A 14188-nucleotide genomic window follows, 5' to 3' on the forward strand; every position below is an offset into this window, starting at 1 on the left:
TGTGTTTTGAAATGATCGTAACTTGTAATAAATAATTACATAAAAGGGCAACATCTTTCGTCCAATATCAGATAACAATATATAGTATCTAAAATAAGAATAGTTTTATTAAAATATTTTAAATGCCCCTTACATTGATGCTTCAACAATGATCAAAGCCAATGCCGCATAGACATGTTTGTTAGCGCTCCGCATACCCCTCCCCACTTCCACCCAACCAACCCTCCTCATTTCCTCCTTCATTGTTACAGTGGTGTACCAACACAACAATTTATTACATAAAATAATAACACAAAGACACACATTATTGAATAACGAATGCTTGCAGGTACTGAAAGCTAGTTCAAAGCCGCATTTTCAACTAATAGATAAACCATGTTCTCATATACAAAAATCCCAATCGTGTAGATTAAAAAAGTCTCAAAACTTAAGTTCACATTTTAATGTTTGATGAAGCAGAACTTTAAAAGTGTGCAGTGAATCTTGTTCTCACAACAGTTATTGTCATAATTATGTTTACATAAGACTCATAAAGGAATTAAGAAGGTACTAAGCAATATTTTACAGTTCAATTTAATGATCATGAATGGAAGGAAATGGTACGTAAGTTTACATAGGACAAAAAGAAATTGATAGTATTTTTTGGCGAAAGACTTAAACGCTTCCTTGCATTATATAGTACAGCTCTTCTATAAAAGCATGCAAAAAAAAACTTTGATTGACTTGCTTGCTATGTTTGCTTGGATGTTTTCAAACAATAGGTAGGCGGAGTTTCAATACATACTGGGATTTGATTGGACAAATACAAACTGACAGGAATTGAAGTTAATGTTTATTTTCCTAATAAATTGTAGTATATAGTAAACAGACTACTTACCTGTCGTTTACAAACATCCAAACAATCATAGCAAGCAATTTAATCAATGGTTTGCTTTGCATATATATATAGAAGAGCTGTAAATTCTAAAAAAAAAAGAAATGTTGTTGTCGTAGATGGTTAAATCCTCAACAAAATCACAATATCTTTGTTGGAACGAATAAAGGTTTTAAATCAAATTTTCGTGGACTTTTTAGCTTCCACCCTGACGAGACATGTTAGCTGTTCGTATGCTGTTGCACCTGACGCACGGAAACTTTCACATTTCCATCTTCTTTTCTGAAATATTTTACCCAGCTCATACTTGACAGGACTGTTATCCTAGTAAAAGGTGTAACCAATGAATTGAACACAAGTTAAAAATTCCATAATACTATATAATTCATTTTATGTGTCAATTTGTTCGAAAAAAGTCGAAAAGAAGAGAGTTTTTTTAATGCCATGATTATCTGCCGCTTTCTAGATCTATGCTTAGCATTTATTTCAGATGACATGGACTCCTCACCCTGGTGACCCTGCTGCCTTTCATAACTTTATCCGTATACATATATTAATAGATAAACAAAGGGCTGCAACTGGTATTTGATTCGTTGTAACGAGAATATTTGTGGTGAATGGAAACTGTGAGGGACAAAATCTTAAATTGCTTATAAATGTTGCTGGACCCAGTTTCGTTATCTGATCTGAATTTTCTGAAATGTGCAAGGTGATAGACATTTTGATTTTTTTTACTCGGTAAGTTTTGCCCTAATTGCTTGAACATTTGCAATATTAAAGCCGATTTCAATGAGTGTGTAGACAAAGGGAATATCTTTGGTTATCTTGCTTGCTGAACAGAAAAGTCATTGTTAGGTTATGTAAACTACCCTACTTTAAGAGTAGACTAGTCCGACAAATGACACATCTTTCTGTCTGTAGGACCAGGCTAATTCGAAAGGAGGGTATAGACCTTACCTAACAATGACTTCACGGTTTAGCTAACAAGCAAGCTAACCAAAGATATAACATTTGCCTACATACTCAATGGAATCGGCTGTAACTAAAAACTCGAATACATTTTACAGACAGTGGTCTGGTTTGTTGATGAATATTGTTTTTCCTAGATTCACTCTTGAAAAAATCATTTGGTAACATTTGGTCATTGTAATACGGACGCCAAGACAATAAATGAACCTCACACGATCCCTCGACACAGTTGAGCTTATATATGATCTTATAGCGATTCGGGTTGAAAATCAGTTGAAATTAAGCCAGTTATTTGTGTGTGTAGATTTGTATTGTTTTAAACTGTTATGACTTTTTAAAGTTAAATCTAGGTGTTTAATCTAAGAATTTCTTTTTTAAACTTAATATTTACTTGTTTTATACTCAATTGGTAGTATGAAGTTACGAGATATTTTAATTTTTGAAATTGAAGGCACAATTCACAAAGCAAACGTTAGTTTCAAATACTTTTAAATAGATTTTTAAGGATAATGTACCCTTGTGTTGATCCCATGCTAAACATAACACAAATTTTTGTACAAAGGTCTGTGAATTTTCTACAAAAATAGCGATTTTATTTTCACCAAATTCTCTTTTTCTACTAAATGCAATAATGAACTATAAATAATAATGCTTTGCAAGAAGTTTCCCCTTGATACATGTATATGTACAAAATTATATCTCTATTATTCATTGTCTGTGCTGTTTTGATACTATTGCAGTTTGCACATTTTCGTAATTGACAGGCCACAGGAAGGGGTGATAAACCATACACAAAAATATAAAATATTGATCTAAGTACTTAATTTGCATCTCTGAACCCCCACCCCGGCTTGTTTTTTAGGAGGGTGTCTAAAAATGGTCGATTACAGACAGCCGAGTACGCATTTTACTTTCCAGGCGTGTTTACGTTGATTGTTAAAGTCCGGAAAACGGATAGATAGAAACAAAAATGTTTGATTTATCTGGCTTTAGATTCAGTTTTTTTAAATATAAATTAAGTCTACATTTTAATATAATAATACTAAGAATTCACAATATAAAAAAATGCAGAAAAAAAATGGAGATGTGAAATATCTTAATAAGGAATCATTACTACAGAGATGGTGTGTTTGACACACAAAACTTAAAAGCTTAGTGATATTACCAATATTAAAATAAAAATGTATTTTAGTTTGGTAGTTTTTCCATTTACTCATTTTCAATCATAATTAAGGCAGATTTGATTTTTTATTCATAAAAATATTTAAATATAGAAAAGTAGGACACATTGTTCACTTCCTCCCCTGTAATTCTTTATCAAAAATATTTATTTATTTTGGAATTTTGAAATGAAAAAGCTAAGAAATCTTAGTTTTGTTAATGTTCTCTAGGTTATCTCGTCTTCATTCTCTGACATATTCTCTGACATATTCTAGTCTGCCCTTTCATAAAATAGTGATTTTTTTTAGTGTTCTATCGAACTTTCGAAAAAAATACCTGATAACCGTTCAGACAAAAAAAATATGTTGAAACAATCTTACAGATACAGCAAGTGATTCTTAATAGCTGTAAGATACATTTTTCTTTTAAAATACAACTTTTAAATCTTACGGGAAACTATTCCAAGCTTAACACTTTCACTGTAACCTCGCTCTAACTTATCCCCCATCCCCCCCAAAAAAACCAAACAAACAAACCCGCAATACTATTGTCATTCTTATAGTCAGCACTCAATTTTTCACAAACAAATGTGTTTTAAGCTGCTAAAGACATATGATTCAAACGCTCAGAAAGTCCTTTCTTCTATATTTTTGCTCTCCATTTTTATACAAAACCTTTTACATTTTTATTTTATGGGTTATTGTTGAAGGTCGTACAATGACGTATGGTTGTTAACACATACTTTCTTTGGTTTCTTATGGAAATTTGTCCATTGACAACAAACATACAACATCATCTACTTTATATAAGTATTGTATAAATTACAACGTATTTTGGCGATCTTGCAAAATGATCGTAATCCCGAAAATCGTAAACATATTTTCTTATCTTAAAAGGGGGCAAGAAGGGTTCCATTAACAGGCTAATAAATAAAATCACAGTTAATTATAAAAAGAATAAAAAATAGGGTTTTTTTTTCTCTCATAATAACAGTAAACAGATTCATAACAATGTCAATTTCAAGAAAGCAGACAACAGTTAATTACTAGTAGTCAATAACAGTACAGCATCAATGATCTTGACTGAATATTTGCCACTTTTAACTAAAATATAAAGGCACAGAACCAGGACCGTTTTTCTTATCACCAGCACATCGTCAGGACAATTCCGTTTAACGAACTTGCACGACTTTTGCAATTTTATATTGTTGTAATATACTTTGCATGGTACTTATGACGCATCAGAGAAAAATTAAGCAACAAAACAGTCGTTTTATTGCCGTTCTGATACAATGTAAACAAACCCACCAGCACAGAATCAGGACCCACCAGCACCCGTCAGGACCAAATCACCAGCACAGTACATTCTCTCGCAGGACAACCATACCCACCGTGTAATGTCTCTATTTTACAATAATTTCGTTTATACACAATCTTTTTTAAATATTGTTTTTAATTTCATATCTATTGTGTTTTCGGGTTGTTTATGTACGTCTGATTTATTGATTAATAATAGTATATTTAAATATTAAATTTTGATACATTTATTTTTGAATTTTCGAAGTAAGTAAAAAAAATTAAAAATAATAAGTTCAGATATCCGTGGCGGAGGGGGCATTAAGTTTTACCCTTGTCCGTCTGTACGTCCGTACGTCCCAAATTGGTTTCCGTTCTCTAACTTGAGTTTGCCTCAGCTAAATGTAATGGCGTCACTTCAACCGTTCTAGAGTTATGCCCCTTTATAAGTGAAAAAATTGCAATTTTTTTTAGTTTCCCTTCTCTTTCTTAAGTTTGCCTCAACAAAATGTTATGAAACTTATACACAATGACAATTATCACAAAATACAGATCAAGTTTCAATTTTGGTAGCGTAGTGGCACTAGAACCGTTCTAGAGTTATGCCCCTTTATAAATGGAAAAATTACAATTTTTTTAGTGTCCTTTCTCTAACTTAAGTTTGCCTCAAACAAATGTTATGAAACTTATACAAAATACTTATAACCATAAAACAAAGATCAAGTTTGAATTTTGGTGGCGTCACATTTAACGTTGTTGAGTTATGCTTTTTACAATGAAAAAATGCTGAATTTTTTGTTTCGGTTCTTTAACTTTAGTTTGCCTCAACCAACTGTTATTAAACTTAATACACAATGCTTATTACTTCAAAATACAGATCAAGTTTGAATTTTGGTGGGGTCACTACAACCATTCTAGAGTTATCACTGTTATGCTCCTTTACAAATGGCAAAAAGGAATGTAATATCTGTTAAAAAAAACATCAATCTCACAATTGTTAGAATTGGGTTTTTTTTAAATTGGAGTTATCTTCCTTTGTCCATAATTGTAGTTGAATCAATTTTGAAAATTAATTTTAACCAACTACAATTATGGACAAAGGAAGATAACTCCAATTTCTAAAATTAATTTTAACAATTACATCCACTACAACCAATGCTTTATATAATGCAATGTTCACTGAAAAAAATAAAACAATCTTTACCTATTGGTGCTTACAAGCACTTTGATCAATGTTCTTCAGTTTTGTTCTTTGTATGATATTTTTTTTCATTTTCTAACTCAAGTTTGTCTAAACTAAATTTAATGAAATGTATATATAATGCTTATTACCACTTAACTCAGTTTAAAGTTCAAATTTTAGAAGTGTCACTTTTACAGGTTTTGAGTTATTATGTTATATGCTAGAGGGGGCATCATCTGTGTCCGTATGGACACATTCCTCATTTATTTGCTTATCAGTAACTTTCACTTGTTTTATAACAAAAGCACATATATCATTCATTACTTCTATTTATTTATCAGATGTTGTCGTCTACATAGGTATTTACACAGCTTTTGATAGATGTCTAATAATCTATACATCAGATTGTGTTTATATGTTTTCATTGTCGAAACAATATTTTCTCTTGAAAAAAAAATTGTAAAAAATCTGGCAAAACATCATGTCAAAGATTAAGCTTTCACGTGCCATTGGAAATAAGTTTAATAATAATGAATTCTTTATTTAGAGAGGGTAACTCAATTAGAACTAGTATAAATTTCATTGAGGCCCTTAACAAAATACATGTATACAGTTAACATTCATACATTCATACATTCATACATTTAGATACAATATATATATATATATTACAATATATATTACAATTATATACACAATTCAATCATTCAAACATACAAATGACAATAAGTTGCAATATTTGATAAATATAAAAAAGAAGATGTGGTATGATTTCCAATGAGACAACTCACAACAAGAGACCAAAATGACACACAAATTAAAATGACAACGTAAAACAATTCAAACGAGAAAACTAACGGCCTAATTTATGTACAAAAAAAGTATGAGTCGAATCTTTTTCGGCAAGGTCAAACATGTCTTGTGACGTCCCAAAAGCCGTGACATGGGTTAATATTACAAAGAGCTAATATAGATATAAGAAGAATTTGTATGAGTGCCAATGAGACAACTTTCCATCCAAGTCATATTTTGTAATAGTAAAACCATTGAAGGAGAAAGTACGACCCTTGGCTCACACAGAACAGCAAGCTATAAAGAGTCCCAATAATTACTAGTGTAAACACTTATGAACAACATTGACAAACGACAACCATTGAACATCAGGTTCACATTAGGTTGGTCCCCTCCGTAAAACATTCAGTATGCCTTCTGAATATACAAGTATTGTCAAGAATTTCAATAACGGCCGGGAAACAGACTAGGTTCACATAAGCCCGGTAATGAGAGTCGTCACACATATATAAGACTGATCTGTTTGATAGTTTGTACTAGCTCCCAACACTAATATAGGAATTTCAGCTCAGTCACTGTTGAAGTTTTAAGTACTTTCTTTCATTAAATTAACTAATTACTGAACAGCTACTTCTAATAATTAGTGTTGGACTGAACATATTTCATTTTCCCTGTCATTATTCCTTCTTTTGCCTATGTCGTTTAACTTTCTTTGATTATCTGCGTACTACTGGGTCAACAATAATTTAGGTGCGTCATACTGATTGATATCAACTTTTATCGTTATCTACATGTATTTATTTTAAAAACAAAACTGAATGATCACACACAAGCTTGTTTTAAACATGTGACAAAACAGTTACCTGATGCGTTGTTTACTAATTTCAAAAGGTATGTGGTTAATAAAGCTTATACATTGTAATTTATTTTAATTTTTGAGAAATTAAGACTTAAAAAAATGCATTATGTTATAAGTTAAAGTTGACAAATCACCATCTAAATGGAGAAGTTAACCTTAATTTAAGTCTCATGTGTAATAAATACATTTTAGGTGCGTTTAAGAGTTTGTTTACTTGTAAACATTGAATCGTCATCTCAACTGACATACTGCTTGTCGGCAATTCCACTAGGATATCACGGGGTAGGGGCAAACGCCTGAAATTCAGTACTCTTGATGTTGCAATGTTACATAGTACTTTGCTATAAATACTTTTCAGGCTACCAAAGGTTAGCAATTTAGCTCTGGTTTTTTTTGCCTTTCTGATTTTTCCTTCCCTTAAAGGGGCACTAGCTGTAAAATTTATGTTCACCGATTTGATTCAAATTCTCATATTTGATTTATAACCATGTAAAACTTTTATTCAAATTATAAAAGGTCTAATTTAAACTATTTCACAGTGCATGGGCTCGATAATATGTATCTTCGTTTCGTGCGTATTTTGGTCTTGACGCCATCTAATTAACTATCGAGTTGACCTCCGAATACCTCCGATGGCCATATAAGCGATATAAACATAATTATAAAGATATAATTGAAAATTAACTCTTGTAATTGGATTTTTCTAGGTCTGCTTAATTCATATTATAGATTAAAAATATATGTTAATTATCGTTTTTACCTGTATATATCGTTTTTACCTGTATACGAATGATTTGTTTGTGGATGGAATCAGAAAATCAAATGATTTACCTTTGTTTCACTTTCTATGTTGACATTCTTTTCCTATAGATAACTTAACACGCACAATGAATGCGTTATCCATCTCTAGCTAAGGGTTAAATTGAAGTTCACATGAATACGGATTCAATGAGGTCGAATTATTCACTTGCAAGTGAATAATTCATCATCAATGTTTCTTAGCTTATTTTGACAAAATTGAACCATACTGGCTGCTTAAAGCGAATTATTATTTCGCTATTTCACTTTCATTAATGATTGAACAAAATAAATCATACTATAGATTTTTATGTATCTCGTAGCTAGTGCCCCTTCAAATATCTGTTACATTTGGATTTCCCAATATTTGTTTCTTGCACTTCTGTCTTTAAGTGTCAAATATCAATGTATTTTTTTCAGGTTGGAGATAAAGTTTTAGAGTTACAACATGGTCCCACTTTAAATTGAGTAAAAAAAAAATACAAAATATATGTGTGTCATAGGGCACACAGCAAGGCTTAAATAGTAAGTACATTTTGAACGACATTTTTTTAATGTACTAGGATAATTGCATCCACGGAACACACTAATAACCGTTTACATGAATGACCGCTTTATTGTAGTGAGTTTATTGTTCATTTCTGCCATGTATAACTAATTATAGACAAAAAAAAATATGGTATGTTTAGCGGTTATAGTTTTGTCATCCTTGTTCCTGAAAGATTGCTTTCTAAAGACTTACGGTTACAAAGAGAGGTGAAAGATACCAAAGGGATATTCAAACTTATAAGTCGATAACGAACTGACAATGCCAAAAAGAAAACGATCAAAAAGACAAACAACAATACACAAAACACAACATAGTAAACTAACGAATGAAAAACACGAACCCCATCAAAAACCGGGGCTGATATAGATTTCTGCTGCTGCTCCAAAAGGGTAGGCAGATAATGCTCCACATGTTGCAAATCGTTATGTTGCTAGCGTAAGTACAAACCCAGTGATAAGGATGTCATATTTGAGGAACAAGGACGGGATTGTGGTTACGACAAATTGAACATATCATCTATGAAACAGATATTCCATATCGGTCAACAAACTCGTGAGGGCATCATTTAAACTTTCGAAAGAATGATTTCAACTTTAACACTGAGAACTCTAGGTTAAATATCTACTTTGTAAGCAGCAAACATCCATCAAAGAAATCATGATAGGAAATTCAAGTTCTGGAACATCGTTTCTACTTGGAGATATAAACTCCAAATCAGAGAATTAACATGACCAAGGGTCTTCGGGTAACGTAAGAAACATTGACAGTTTCTCTATTATGAGAAGTCTTATTAGAGCAATATGAGTTTCGTGCACTTATTTAAAAAAGAAAAACTCGGCGGGGTCACTAGTGAGGCACGAATGGTTAACCCTTCCGGAGCGCATGTGTTCTCGACCAGATTTTGATGCAGTTGCTGTCACTTAATCTTAAGTTTTCTGTGAATTTTATTTATTGATATTGATTAATGCACCCTTGGTATATTTTCCATCTTTTAAGCACAATTCACTCTAATATTTTTTTCAAATTTAGTTACATGTGTTTTAATATCATTCACTTTTAAGCAATTATTTATTTAAAGGTTAGATATGTTCAAGAATTTCCTTCGCCAGTTCCTTCTACTGTCTGATATTGCAGTGAATGTTGTTAGAACATTCTTGGAAAGTAAATATCTGCCGGATGACTTCGAGACATTCCTAGAGAAAAATAAAGCCTTGCTCTACCATCTGCATGATATTCGTAGAAGTGGTTGTTGTACATGCGTCAACCTGCCTAGACAACAAATCATTCGAAAAGCACAGTTTGACAAGCTTTTTGTCGGAAATGGAAACCTTTGTCAACAACGTGCACAAAGATGTCATTGTAAATTTGTGGCAACTCCTAAAACTAAACCGTCAGATATCGACCTGACATTGGGAATTACTCTATTAAACAACTGTTTCACATTGACCCCACAAGAAGAACAATCTTTCACAGACATACGAACAATCAGAAACGAAATCTCTCATTTTTCACATGATAATGACATTGATGACAGCATTTTTAATAATATGTGGGGAAAGATAACGAGTGCAACTATATATTTGACTATGTGTATTAGCCAAGAATATTCTCAAGAAGTACAGGAAAAAATAAGATTACTGAAGGAAAGAACATTATTACCAGTCGAGTACACCGATTCATTACTAGTAATGTGTCAATGGAAACTTAACCATGATGAGGTGAGCTTTAACACATTGAACATAATAAGTAAATTGCACTTGTACTCTGAACATAATTCAAAGTTCACAAAATTTTAATTCATGCTTTAGGTCGTAGAATGTTGCTGTTATGGACTTAAAAGTAAAATAACAAAAATACCGAGCTCCGAGGAAAATTCAAAACGAAAGTCCCTAATCAAATGGCAAAATCAACAGCTGAAACACATAAAACGAATGAATAACATCTGTCATATGCCTAACTTGATGCAGTTATTTTCTTATGTTGAAAATGGTGGATTGAACCTGGTTGTATTGCTAGCTAAACCTCTCACTTGTATGACAGTGGCATAAATTCCCATTATATTGACAACAATGTGTGAACAAAACTAACACATATAATAATAGGTAAAAATGTCAAAAATAAGGGGTACAGCAGTCAACGTTGTCTTATAATCTCAATCACTATAACATCAAACAAATAAGTCAACAAAGAAAAACAAAAACTCATATTGACAAAGCACATTGACAAAAACGAAAGACAAAAATACAAAAATTTACAATGATAGCACAATAACATGAATAACATAATGACGGGATGTATAAGTACCGAGCAACGTCAAATGGACACCACCGCAAATAAACTAAACAGTAAAAGCAGCAATTTACAAAGACAAACAAAAGAACACTATAACACGTAAGGTGATAAACAAGCTCAGTTCCTAGATTCTATACTTCAAGACCGTCGTATATGATTTGTGAAGTTGATACGGAATATTCATCAACAAGGTATTGGTATCTTCCGATGAACCTTTTGTTTTAGAAAAAGGACGAGACGTTCTTTGACATAACCCTGGTTCATCAACTTTCTGCGCAGACACTGGTGACGTTTAACAAGTTCGGAGTAGCAGCTGCAAGCTCTGGAATACCGAATGCAATAGGAAATGTATATCCCATATATCTGATTTGTTGTGTAGTGCGTATCATTATATATTGACCCGCATATGTACATTTTAACTCCGTTGCTTAGTGCTACATGTATAAGGTTGTATTTATGGTGGTCCAGAGAGTGGAGAAATTTCATATCAAGAAAGAAAGAAAGTCATCATTCCTATGACGATTTCCCCCAGTGAACTATAAATGTGTTATACATGTATGAACGCCATGAGCTTTTATACATAACACTGAAAGAAGCTGATGTCTTTTTTTCATTTTTTCCGTTTTTGGGCGTACATGGCGTGGGCAAATTGAAATTTGCACCGCTCTTAATAATTCATATATTTAAGATGTTACAAATAAGGCGTTTGGTTTCAGCGTGGGTTTTAGCTCGGACCTCATAAACTGATGTGTATTTTCTGAATGTTTTTTTATATTTGTTAATTCTATTGCCGAATAGCTTGTAGATTTAAAAAAAAATATGCGTCACATCGTAAAATTATCTATGGGATTGTAAAATCTTTACAGAGTACTTCAAAGATTCTTGACATTCTTCAAGCAATACAGTTCCAAAATGTAGTCCGTGATGAAAGAATAGAAAGCATGGAATCAAGAATTTTAGATGCTATAGGAAATCAACGGTCAACTGAAAATCATGGTATTGTTGGAAAATTACCTGTGGAAGAAACAGAATTTAAAACAGGTATGAGGTTAATTAACATTTTATGACGATGGCAATGTGACATCTGTACTGCCACCTTGTCTTTTTACCATTGGGTAAACCTACGGAAGACGGTTAGAATCACTCTGAAAAATTTGGGTTACGTCGTGATTACGACATAATGTTGTTTAATGGGTTTCGTGTTGCTCAGTCTTTAGGTATTAAGGACGATATCATAATTTGGTTGACTGTTTGAGGATATGTTTAATTTGTGATACCCACTGACCTTTCTTCTTTCCTTGATTGTGACATCAACAAATGCGAATCAATGTTTTTTCACTTCTTAAAATCATATACATGACGGATGACACTAGTGGAGAAGAAAGTGTTAAGTCCCATATCCAACTATAGCGGTCATCACGTGACTTTAACAATTCAGTTATATATCATTAATGGCCGATTAATTATCAATGAAAATGAACGGGCTACATAGATTAAACGATCAGTATTTGCATTGTGTATTTTACCTTCTACATCATCTCAATTTTTAAACATAATTTGAAGCAAGAAATCGTTTTCTGAACTGAGGTGATGTAACCACACAGCCTCCGTTGCCGACTTCTTCGTTAAAACTCGAAAAATTGTAATGGGACCTTCTTATATTATCAATTTTCTCAACTTAGTTATTGTTAATAGTATCCTTTCAAGCCCTAAAAAGATCAACAACACATTCATTTTAAAGAATTAGAAAACCAAATCAGTTTAGGTACCAAACTTTTTTGCTTCAAAATTTGATTGAAAAGGTCACATTTTGGCATTCGTAAGCAAAATTTTGAAAATGGCGGCCGCTGTCGGAAGTAAACAACGATACGACATGTATTTAATATTTAGTTATTAATTAAAAAGTAATATTTGAAATATTTATTAAAGTGTGTCTTATTGTTTTCAAGAAATTTCTTATTTCACCTTTACTTTAATTTATTCATTAGAAACTCGCACTCAAAATAAAGATTTATATGCATCAACCATGCACGGTTTACATTGACAGCGTAGGCCGACTTGTGTAAATATATTTTGTAAGATTTTTACGTTAAAAATGAAAAAAAAGGTTGGATGCTCGCGTTTTCAGTCATTGTCTTACCTTAAAGCAAAAACATTGTTTCTTTTTGATAAAGTGGTTACATGCTGTTTGTTTTGATAAAATTTCGAAGTTACGTAAAAAATGGCGACCAAATAATTTTCAAACGTAGACTATGTTCGACACTAATTTTACCCATGCAAAAAAACCAATTTAAATTCACTGTTTTTTTTATAATATTGCAATTAAATATGACACGTTATTGTCACTCTAATAATACACAAGGACATAGCTAGATTAAGGAGATATTAAGTCATTAACGTGATGAAAGAAAACAAACATGGCACGTAATCACAATGTAAGTTTTGACAAGACCTATGCAGATTAGTATTGCCTGATTCTTAACGGAATTATTTTATGATATTATTTTATATGGATAAAACAAAACCTCGAATGGATGTTAACTAAGGAAAAATATCTTTATTTTTCCAATTTTCTAAGTCATCTTTCTGTTTCTGTTCAGGTACAAAAAAAATGTAGTTTCCTCCGTTATATATCGGAGCAATCCCACTTGGGGATATATGGTTTAAAATATTTCCAGATATTTACAGTGTGGTGTGGTGCTCAAGTTTAAAAACCTTATATACAGGTAAAACTGTGAATTTTAAAAACAATTGTTTAAAATTATGTGCTATTTACATCATTTATGATTCTTCCTAGGTTAGAGTTTACATCATCACATAAGTAACCAGTAATGTTTACATACTCCTAATTAAACCAGTAACATGCAGCGTTATCGAACGTAATTATGACTGGAATAGTTGCTTATGCCTGGATCACCTGGATTTATTATTGAATGTTTGAAGCATCGATTTATTCATCTTTTCCTCGTTTTTTTAATGGTTAGGGTGTTGTCTGATTTCCTTCGACTTTTTGTTTTTTATAACCCGTTTGATATCTTTTCTCTTTTTAAATAAAAATAATTATCCTTGGAAACGTTACATAATAACATTTGTTTTGTTTTGAATTGTAGTTGATCAGTCAAACGTTCTTGATGAAGACGATGACAAATATTTAAAACTGTTTGGTGAAGTAAAGCAACTGCGACAACATGGTAATGAAGATGCTAAAACTGGTATGCTATACTCTGTCCTTGTATATATTGTATTACACGGATCTGCAGCAGAAAAGGATATCAATTTGGAAATTTTAACTAACATGTATAATAGCATATATAAAAGTATTTTTCCTTCTGAAACTGTTTCCACGGAAACGTGCCTGACGGAGTTGGTACCAAAGTATCTGGATCAGGTTTATGATAAGTTTACACCATGCAGC

The sequence above is a fragment of the Mytilus galloprovincialis genome, chromosome 5, assembly GCF_965363235.1.
Source record: "Mytilus galloprovincialis chromosome 5, xbMytGall1.hap1.1, whole genome shotgun sequence".
Taxonomy (NCBI): Eukaryota; Metazoa; Mollusca; class Bivalvia; order Mytilida; family Mytilidae; genus Mytilus; species Mytilus galloprovincialis.